This window comes from Hibiscus syriacus, unplaced genomic scaffold (assembly GCF_006381635.1).
Source record: "Hibiscus syriacus cultivar Baekdansim isolate YM2019G1 unplaced genomic scaffold, ASM638163v2 tig00111542_pilon, whole genome shotgun sequence".
In the NCBI taxonomy this organism is placed as follows: domain Eukaryota; kingdom Viridiplantae; phylum Streptophyta; class Magnoliopsida; order Malvales; family Malvaceae; genus Hibiscus; species Hibiscus syriacus.
The window spans coordinates 332,199-343,784 of NW_024063115.1; the positions used below are offsets into that span (position 1 = coordinate 332,199).

Here is an 11,586-nt window from a genome sequence, read left to right on the forward strand (position 1 = left end):
GCGGAATCAAGGTGGGGCAAAGGGAGACTTGGCCCGTTAATTATATTTTTAATTATTAATTAATATAAAAATATATATATTTTTAAAAAATATTTTTTTATTAAATCTCTCAAATAAAAAACTATATTTATGAAAAGTAAAAAAATATTTTAGCCACGCTATAATAAATTCCTAGTTCCACCCTATTGAGATTTAAAACATTGAAATTAAAATAATTTCTTTTAACTAAATTACATGGCACCCGGCGGCAAAAATGTTTGAAGGATTTATTTTCCCAGTAGTGCACCCGCCAAATTATTTTCCTCAAATAGGATGAGTTCTATAGTGATGCAGGTTTCACGGCAGATGACGATGATGCAGCTTTGCAAGGGGAGGGAAAATGTGTTGAAGATACATGGTAATCTCCGAGTCTTCAACTTCAAGGCGCTTGAAGATGGTAGAAATCTTGGTGTCTTCAACAAGTCGTAGGGATTACTCGACATATTCATTGTGTACTATAACAAATGGCCTATTTGAGAAAATAATTTGGCGCGTGCACTACTTGAGGAAATAAAATGCTTCAAGCATTATTCAAACATTTTTGCCGCACCGGCAGTATACAAATAAGATACTAAAAATAATTACAATATTATATGAAATGCAATATTAAATGAGTATATAATCATGCCAAAATTTATACTAGCATGTTTATAAAAATATATATAAATGATATAATTCGTTTTGAAGACAATATTCACAATTCAATTTACTTTTTTTTTTCATAATCGCAATTCAATTTTTTATAGAAATTCAATTCAATTTTTTATAGAAATTAACTAGTTTTATTAAAATAGAAAATATTAAAAATTATAATGAAGATTTACAAGCATAATCTTAAACCTAAAATATAATTATGACATTTTTCTATTATCGTTGAGACAAAAACTAACCCCCTATATCACATAAAGATCAAAGAAGGAAAAAGTTAAAAACCCTAATAAAAAAACTCGAATAAAATAAAGATACAAACAAATATGTCTGCGTCGGTAAACGAACTAAAAAAGAGATGAAGCTACTGAAATACCACCGACAAATCACAAATCAAAGTCAAACAACTTGAGAAAACTATCTAAGAACGCAAAAATACATATCCAAATCAATATGAGGGTCCAAAGCAGATTATATCATCATGATAACAAATAAATGTCATCTTGATAAGTGGTGACGATGTCAAATCCAACCCTAAGAAATAAATAAATAAAAACAATGAAAAAAAACCGTAAGCTTCCAAAAGGTAGAGAAAATCATGCAATAAAGGCATAGATAAATATGTCATAAAGACAGAGATAAATATGTCATAAAGGCATAGAACATGTCACAAAAATATAATTATTCTTATTAAAAACTAAAAAAGAAAAAAAAGATAATTAACGGGCGGCCATCAATATTAAAACCGGTGTCGCCATCAGTTCAACAAAATTAAAAAAAAATTGGATTAATTAATAAAATTGACATAGGTTAAAAAAAGAAAGAAAGGAGGAAGAAGAAAACGATTAGGATTTTATGCAATTCAAAATTAGATGTATCTGTTTTATTTTTAAAATTATAATACGATATAGAAATTGATCATACAATATATTTATTTACACGTGTAGATATAGCAACGACATACTCGTATTAGAGTGAGTTGTAAAAGCAAAATGCAATACACAACAAAACAAAATCTTGGGTGAACATGCTTCAAACGTATCATGGTATGATTAGCCGGAGATTTCATGGCGGCAGAGAGGGCAAGAATTGCTGTTGCCGTTCAAGAGCCAATCGGTAATACACTCATGGTGATAAACGTGGCCGCACGAAACTTGCCTTGAACAGCCTCCTCGAACGGCCACAAACTCTCCATGCAGACCGAGCAGCTACCGGTCGCACGATGGACCACCGGCATGTCGGAGACCAAACGGACGACAGTTTGGTGCCTGGGCTAGAATGTCCGGCATTGTCATGGCGTCGTCGAGGTCAAATTGGTGAGCGAAAGGAACAGAAACATCGCTGCTCGAAACGACAACCTCGTATTTAGCTGATCCGATGCCCATGAGAACGGCAAAAAAAGAAAACGAAGATTATTAGCAAGGTTTGGGGCTTTGATGTTTTGTTTTCGAGAAATGGTGGTGGATAATAAGATTAAGACAAGCAGGGGCAATCAAAGATTTGTTGGATTAACAGCCCGTGATTGATGTTAAATAAAATGGTAGGAGGGGCATCCGCGGATCCAAGTTGATTTTAGAATGTGTATACGTTCACTCTGAAATTTTCTAAAATTTAAATTTCTTTTTAGAGTTTAAAATTGTCTTCATTAACATATATATATCCAATAATACCCATTTTAAAACTTTATTATATTAAAAAAATTATTTTAATATATGTGTATTTATCCTTAAAAAATTATAGAACCACAGATTAGGCTATAAGCTACGTCTAGTTTAAAAAATACATTGGAGGCCTTTTGGATCTAAACGGGAGTTTAGCATATATAGTAAAATTGGCCTAATAGGCAGGCGGGTTAAAAAATTAGTCTACTAAATCATTTTTAAAAACTAATTTAGGGTATACGTCATTTATTACAGTGACTTAAAATACTTTATATTGACGTGATGAATTTTAATAAAATATATTTTTTATTAAAATTTGTTACCTTAACTTGATAAAATTTAATAAAAATATATTTTATCAGAACTCATTGCGTCGACGTGATGAGTTTAAATAAATGAGTTTAAATAAAGAAATATTATTTAGACGAACTCGTCATGTGGATTACGAGTTTATCTTACACTGCAACATTTGACATAGATCCTAAAATAAAATCCATTAGTCTAATGGTTTTTTTTTTACCCGTTTAGCTTATTAGGTGAATTGTACCGGGTTTTTGGCCCATTACCGTTGGCCCCAAAATATTAGGAAAAAATAAGTGACAATAAATTATTTGAGATATGCGACATTTTTTATAGTGCATGATAAACTCATCATCTCAAGATGACGAGATTCACAAAAAATATATTTTTAAAAAAAATTAATATGAATTTAGTTATTTTAAATAAAACTTGTCATCTCGAGGTGACGAATTCCTTTAGGTGTAACAATTTTTTTCAAATACATTACCCATGAAAACATATCGAATTTTGGTATTGGGAAACTGCAAGTTTAATATATAAACTATCATTTTGTTTTCTATCAATTTTGAAATTTTGAAATTTTTGAAATATTTTGAAATTTGTCAATCAGGTCACTCAACTATTAAATGTATGAATTAAGCCAATTGCCGTTAATATTTAACGGATGAACTGATGTGACAGTTAAAATATTGATAAATTACATATTGGTCACTATACTTATGTATTCTATCAATTTAGTCATAATTTTAATATATTAAAATAATTTAACCCTCAGATCTTTAATTTTAAAAGATTCTAAAAGTTACGACATATTATATTTTTACTAAAAATTCCATTTATGGTTCTCAGAAACATCCCGTCAATAGTACCATAACCTCTTTGATTTTAAGGAAAATATATAGTGATAAGCTCATACATATAAAGTTCGGTGAACTTGAACAAGTCTTTCTTTCCCTTATTAAAAGAAAAAAAGTTTATATTTGGTTAGTTAGTATAAAATAAGTTAATAATCTTATAGATTTTACGTTAAAACGTATAAGTAGGATGTATATGTGTTGTCGATAAGTTAAAAAAAATATCTATAAATGATACTTTTATTAATGGTGATAATTATTCCTTTCTTACATGATAAAATATTATTAACAATGTGCGTGTTTATTTATTTATTTTTATATTTTTATATCAAAAAAATAATTTAAAATTACTACTTAATCAGTCAACTAGTAAAAATGAATATGACATTAATTCTAAACTTTGCATAAGCCGATAAGAGCTGGGAAGAGATATTACACTTAGTTATTTCATTTTTTTTAACATTGAGTAAATATGAGACCGTATATGTTTAAATAATCACCATTTAATAATAAATGTTCATATTTCTGACATTTTGCGGTGTTAGAACCCGATACTTCAAGGGTTAACAACGAATATTAATCATTAAAGTCGCGTGATTCGCATAAGTTATTTCTTTGAATATCAGTTTATGCTCATTTTACAACATGAATATGGAATTCAAATTATATTTCCCGTAACAAAGAATTATTTTCTTTCCTCACTAATAGCCGAGGAATGGGACCGTGAAGTGGCTGAGACTGGGTGGCAAAGAAGATGGGAAGTGGCATTTTCCGGTAGTTTTGAGAGAGCCGACAATGAAGTCTCGACTGCAGTTGCACCAGACACGGTGGGATCTACTGCTGCTGTCGTGGTTTTATCCGGTTGCCAGATTATTACATCCAATTGTGGTGATTCGAGGGCAGTGCTTTGCCGTGGAACTTAAACAATTCCATCAACTGTTGATCACAAGGTATCAATGGAAATTCATCTATTCTGATCTGGTTTTCAAAAATAATTTAGGGTACACTACGCATTTAGTACCTACACTATTAATTTAGGTCTATTTTAATATCTAAACTTTCAGTTTTTTCAAAATCATACCTAATGTTTAGTTTTCATTTCATTTTAGTACCCACCGTTAAAACTTAATGCATTTAGTACTTAACTATCAATTTTGGTCCTTTTTATTACCTAAACTTTCAATTTTTATTTCAAAACTTAACATTAAATTTTGAACGGGTACTAAATGAAACAAAAAACTAAAGTTTTTAACGACAGGTACTAAAGTTAAAAAAAAACAAAACTTTATGTATGATTTTAAAAAATTGAAAGTTTTGATACTAAAATAAACTAAAACTTATAGTTTATGTACTAAACATGTAATTTACCCAATAATTATATTTGATGCACTGATAGTTTATAAATTTAAGACTTCTATTTTTCATTTGTGTTACCACAGCCTGATAGGCAGGACGAGCTCATGAGAATTTAAAGGGAGGGAGGGAGGGTCATAAACTGGAACGGTGCAAGGGTCTTTGGAGTTCTTGCAATGTCGAGAGCTATAGGTTTTCCTATATCGAATTTATAAAATTATACAAGCATTTAAAATTTTTAAAAGACGATCACTTTGTCAACCCCTCGGTCCATCCCTGTGTCCATATGGTTGTTAATGTTTTTGGTTGTTTCAGGTGATCGGTATTTAAGGCCATGGATAATTCCTGTGCAGGAGGTTGCCATCACGACCAGGACCGATGGGAATGAGTGTTTTGATACTAGCCAGTGATGGGTTGTGGGATGTGATGACAAATGAAGAGGCTGGGGAGGTGGCTCGCCGCCTGTTAAGGCGGCAGAGGAGGAGGTCATTGATGGCTGATGATGTAGTGTCTCCAGCTCAAGCAGTAGCCGACAGTCCCACTGAAATAGCCATAGGAAGAAACAGTTCTGATAATGTTTCTGTCATCGTTAGTGGATTTAAAATCCAAGAGGAAACGCCAGCAAGCAGTGAAAAAAAGGGCAAACTACATCAGATACCACCGAGCTTTAGGCATTATATCATTTATATCATTAAGCTTTTAATTTTATCAATTATAACATTAAACTTTAATTTTTATTTCAATTATACCACTAAACCGTTAAATTGTTTATTTCGCACAATGTGGCTGACGCGCAATCTTTGGATAAACTATAATTAAACTATGGTTTTCTTTTGAACATTTGGATAAACTATAGTTGCACAATCTTTTTAAAATTATGGTCAATTTGTGAATACGAACTTCGATTTCTAAATCCAACTTGAGCACTTTAAGTAACGCGCTGATTTTGAGTCGTCTGAGATGCTGAGATCTATTGTCGTATTGATGGTTTAATAAAATACGATAAAATGAAGCCAAAAGGTCAGCGAACTCTAAACGTTCATCGCCATTTCATCTAACAATTCAAGCAAAGCAATGGTCACATAATCTTTAAGATTACTTCTTATTCTCAAAGCGCAAAGATCAAAAACTCGAAAGAGGAGTTTGCGTATCCGGAGACCAGTATTTATGCATCGGTGTCGTCGTGTTGATCCGGACCAACACCATGAATGGATCGAGCTGAGCGATGAACCTTCCGGCCACATGCAGGCACTTATTGAATTTGATCCATTACCCGATTATACACACTCCGAATGACTATAACTTAAGGGTTTGGCGGCACGAACCCTTGGGATGGAAGATGCAAAGAGCTTGTAGTTCGCAAAAGCTGAACGTATACAAAATCAAATAGTTTGATTCTTTGATAAACCTTAAGTTCGGCCATCTTTAAGATTCATCGGCCTCGATGTATTGTGAGTGAGACGCTGCCAGGAGGGCTGCCCCGATGCCGGAGCCATCGTTGGAGTGCTCGATGACGATGTTGTTAGAGACTTCTTCTCCTAGCAACTCCACGAGGGAGTCCTCCATGCAGGTCCGGAATTTAGTGTAGTGTTCATACAATCCACCATCCAGAGATACCACCGACTTTTGCTTTTCGCCGTCTTTCACAGTGTCTCTCCCGATTTTCTTGAGTATGCCAACGATTCCGGCAGCGGATAAGCGAGCACCGCGAGAAGCAACGATGTCGCAAAGCTCAACAATTACTTTTCTCATTTTCAGGGAGGAGTTTGATATCTGAAATTAAAAAAAAAAAAATTGATAACAAAAACGCACGGAAAAAAACGAAACGAAACAACCAAAATGATTTACCTCTAAGATATCCTTCAGTTTCATCGCGACAATTTTCAGATCCGGAGATGTGTCATGATGCATTGCAGACATGTGAGGAGTTCTGCAGAATAAAGATTAACCACTGTCCGAGTTCTCATCATATCCAAAAAGTTGAAGATTGCTAAACTAAATATTGCAAAAACGATTATCTTATGGATTCAAATTGAACACATAAGCAAGAACCGTGGTCCAATACATATAAGCTGACTAAAAATCAGTAACCAAACATATCAATAAACCAAATCGGATTTAGATCAGATTAAGATTAGGCCGGGTTAAGGCTCTACATGTTATTATTATCCCAAGTACGAGGCCTACCGGTCGGCCAATGATGTGTTTGCGAGAAAAAGCTCATATTTGAGGATGGATGAGATAGTTAGCTACATGAATCTAAGCTCCATTGCAGAATACTACAAACGGAAAAATTACAGAACTCAACTGCACCCCTAGTTAATTCTAACCGGTGAACTTAACGACGATATACCTTAGTATAAATGGAATTTTTAGTTTTGCTGGAACAGTATCACCAAAAAATGCAGCTTCTTCAGCCATCTTGCACAGAACTCTACGTACAACTTCTCCCAAATACATACCAGAAATAATTTTTCAAAAATCTGTGAACAGTAGTGAATAAAGTTACCTCTAGCATATAAAAAATTAACAAGTCAGAAATAAAAACTTTGGCTGAAGAAAGTGACCTGTTCTCCAGGGTTTAAGCTCACAGCATCTAATGCTTGGTCATATTCTGTTATAGGAAGGTGCGAAGATCGAAAGTTACCCCACTCCATGTTGATAACCTGCAGAAACGAGGAAAAGGTTTCAAAACTCAACATAAGGTAATAGTTACCTCCTGATTAAGATTAGTGTGTGCGTAGATTCTAACAAAAGTATAGAACAACACTTAACACCGCTTACCATGTCCCCTGATTTAGGTAGAAGACCGTGCCATTTGGGAATTGCATGTGCACGCTCTACGTAAGCTGCGTTTGTGCCTGTACCCAATATCACAGCAGCAACAACATCTGGGTTGTTGTATCTCCCACGAGCCAACGTGCCAATTGTATCATTGACCTAAATATCCTCAACATAATTCGGAATACGAACTTAAACCATTATCCGAGTAGAAGACCCAGTCACATCCATCTATGAGAAATGAGAAAAGCACACTCAACAGTAAAAAACAAATTAGACTCACCAAAGCTGTCACACGCATGTCAAGGCCAATCCTTTCCATGGCTTTGGTCAATTCTCCAACAACATCTTGACCGACCTACACGTACAGGCCAGGAGAAACATTAAGACAATACAATACACACTCCATGAGTTATAATATAGTAAAATCATTGCAATATAAAATTCTGAATATCACTTGTATGCCTTCCAGCCCGTCTATAAACTTGTCCCCAATCAACTTGTTAATTAAAAAGCTAAATGTCTATAAATTTATCTGTCAGTTCAAATTACAGAATAAAACATGGTTTAGTAGCACAAAATATTAAGATGTTGAGAAAAAGTGGAAAACTAAGATCAACAATTTAGCATGCCTTCGACTTGGGAATTAAAAAAAAGACAAAACGGCAAAGATGAGGTTCAAATTTCTTAAAATGTGGGTAAAAAGATAGAAAATTAACACCTCATATCAAACTAATAAATTAAATGTGCAGAATTGGAGTCAAGTTTACTAGAATTAACCGTATCATCTATCGAGAAGCCCTTTGTCCATTTTATAAGAGTCCCAGATGATATCGATGTCTGCCGAACAGGAAATGAGAAAGTAAACCCCAGCTCCCTTTGTCTATCAGGTGAAAAATGTAAACCCTCACTCTCTGTAGCAACAAATTTTGCAAGAGCTGAAGCAATATAATCGAACAATGCCTGCAATCAGATCATAGAGAGTTTCAGAAAAAAGAAGAAATATAGGCCAGATTAGATACTGCTAATATGGATGGAGAATGTTCTCACATCGGAAGATCCCGTCATCAAAGGTGGAGGAATCGAAACTTCCTTGAATTCATGCTTAATGACACTGTGTTCTTTACCACCCAAGTGTACACGTAGCACACGGAAATTCGTGCCACCAAGATCGAGAGCATAATACAGCCCTTTCTCATCGCTGAATAGTTAACACAAAAGATGAAAAATGTCAGTTGAGCTTTCTACCAATGAAAGAATCTAGAAAGTAGAATCTTGGCAGCCCTGCAAAATTTTACGACAGTTGGGATTTAAGTTTTGATGTTATCCATTCATAAAATTACCACTTCTTTTCACTTTAATGTTGATAAGATCTTATACGATATGATAACGAAAAGTAAAAGTTCATTGTAAAGCGTAATCTACGGATCATCCTCCTCAAACCAATTCTTTCACAATTGATGATATCATAAGACAGAGTCCACATAGAAGGAACCATTGGCAAGAGAATTTTTATTACAAGAGCTTTAACAAAAGCATTAAAGAAAGCACCTATAAACAATGACCGGAACTTTATATTGTTCCGACTATTCATTTTCTTGAAGTACATGCATCAGACATTCTCAAATGTGGACACGGGAAATTGGCCGACCGTCCAAATGCATGAAAAAACGTTTTTTAAAGAAAATTCCGCTCCTAGGAAAATATCTATCTGTGGTTCACGTCAATATCCGAGTAACAAAGATGGGAACATACTTGAAAAGTCAAAGAAAAAGTTAGCTAAGCTAGAGACAGTAAGCATATTGAAACATAAATTATTTATGAAATGAAAGCAAAGGATGGATAGGGTCGATTAGAATCGATATGGAAATTTTTCTCCACAAACTTAAATGATAAACCATCAACTTCAATGGAAGAATAAATCAAGCATAATGTTCATAAGCCTGAACAATTAGGTAAGAGATGAAGCCAAGATAACAACAAAAGAAAGCTTCATAACTATTTCTTAATTATAATTTCTAAATTTTATAAGAATTTATAACATGTATTGTAATTTAAAAATATTTTATAGATTTAATCACAACTTTCTCATTCTATAAAATTTTATAAAGGAAAATTTCGGAACGGATATCTGTTCAAGATCTAACGGCATAGTCGAGGCTAAAGTACTAAACAAATTTCGTATTAAATAAAATTGGGACGAATTTTTATTTGAATATAGCAAGATCGAATCGATCCATCTTAATTAAAACGGCAAAACCAGTAATCTCCGACGCTTGTTTACTTAATTTAGTTAACTTTTAAACATGAATCAAATTTCTACATTTTTTACTAAAAATGCTATTGTAATCAATCAAGGGGCCATCTTTATGCAATCAATTGAAACATTTAAAGGAAACAGAGCGTTCCATAAGTACTGGAAGCTAAATTTCAAAAGGGGGAAAAAGTTAGTCGATTTACCCGGTGGGGAGATTATCAACGTAGCTGATGATCATCTTAAGCTTGCTGCCGCCTTCCGATGCGAGCCCGGCGTGCATCTCGACGGTCATGGCATCCGCCACCTGTTTCAGCTTCGAAATCGGGGTCCCGCACTTCTCCTCGAAATCTTTCAGTATAGATTGAGCCAGGGTCCACTTCCCCGAACTCTTCATCCTGTGACGAACCACTAACGCCGCAGCGGCACATACGGCTGCCGCGCACACCACCGCCGCACCAACCGCCACTTTCCCCATTGCAGCGACGATTAAAACCAGCAATTTCAAGTCAACCTCAACAATGAAATGAAGCAGCTTTCTTGAGAAAAGCAGAGATAACGATATTTTATTTATAAAAAATATAAATAAAAAATTTGCGAGAAATAAATCTGGTAAGATATGAAGAAAAGATATTTAAAAGTGAGGCTTTGGGGAAATGGGCATGAGTTTGGATCAAAATTACGATAATGACCCTTCAGTTCTGAGAGTTCAAAGGAGCGACAGCTGTCGGTTTCGCCTGATTTGCACGTGCGTATTTTTTGACATTTTGGAATCTTTTCTGGACTTCTTCGTCATTTTCTCAGTTGTGTTTATTTTTCATAAATGTTAATTCTTTTTACATATTAATGCATTCGCTATTATTGGTAATATAAAAAATTAATTTCACATTAACCAAATATAAAATTTTTAATTATTTAAATATATATGGCATGTTTTGATTAGTTTTGTCATTATTTTCGTTTATTTTTTAAGATTGAATTTGATATCGTCGCGACTGATTAACGACGTTTTATTTGTTATCATAATAATCTTCCTTGCTTTAGACTCTCGTAATGGATTTGAATACGCGATATGCGTTTGTTAATAGTATTTTTACGTTGCTCAATCTAATTTCCGATTTATCGATGTCATTTCAATAGTTTCTTTCTCTTTTGAGATTTATTTACCGGTACAATCAGATCTATTTGTATATTTTTTTTCTAATTTATTAATTTGATTTTTTAGTATTTTCCTTATATGATTCTTGTGATCTTAAAATGATTAACTTTCTATGTTAATGAAAATATCTTTATTATATGTTTAGTTTACAATTGTGATTATAATTTTTTATGTAATCTGGATATTTATATCTTTAATAAAATTAGTGATTTGTATGAAAAAAGTATTTAAATATATTATTATTAATGAACGATTAAAATTAAAATTTATATAAATAATGAAATAATATTTTCGAATATGTTCAAATAAGATTCAATATTTGAAGTTTCTTAAATTATTATTGAAAATGTTAAATTTATTTAAATAGATTTAAGATGTTAAGTCATTCAAACATAGACTAAATGATTTCTCATAATGTATATTGATTTTATGTCTTTATAATCAATCAGGGATTTAGTCTAATAATTTTAATAGAGAAAATAACGTTAAAAACGATATTTAGCAAATTCACAACCTTGTATCTTCGATATTTGTTGT

The 11,586-nt window shown here is 33.1% G+C and overlaps 1 pseudogene; it reads right to left on the reverse strand.

The window, feature by feature from the left end:
• Window positions 1–5,920: 5,920 nt before the first annotated feature.
• On the reverse strand, window positions 5,921–10,464 carry LOC120164696 (annotated as a pseudogene).
• Between the last annotated feature and the right edge of the window lie 1,122 nt (window positions 10,465–11,586).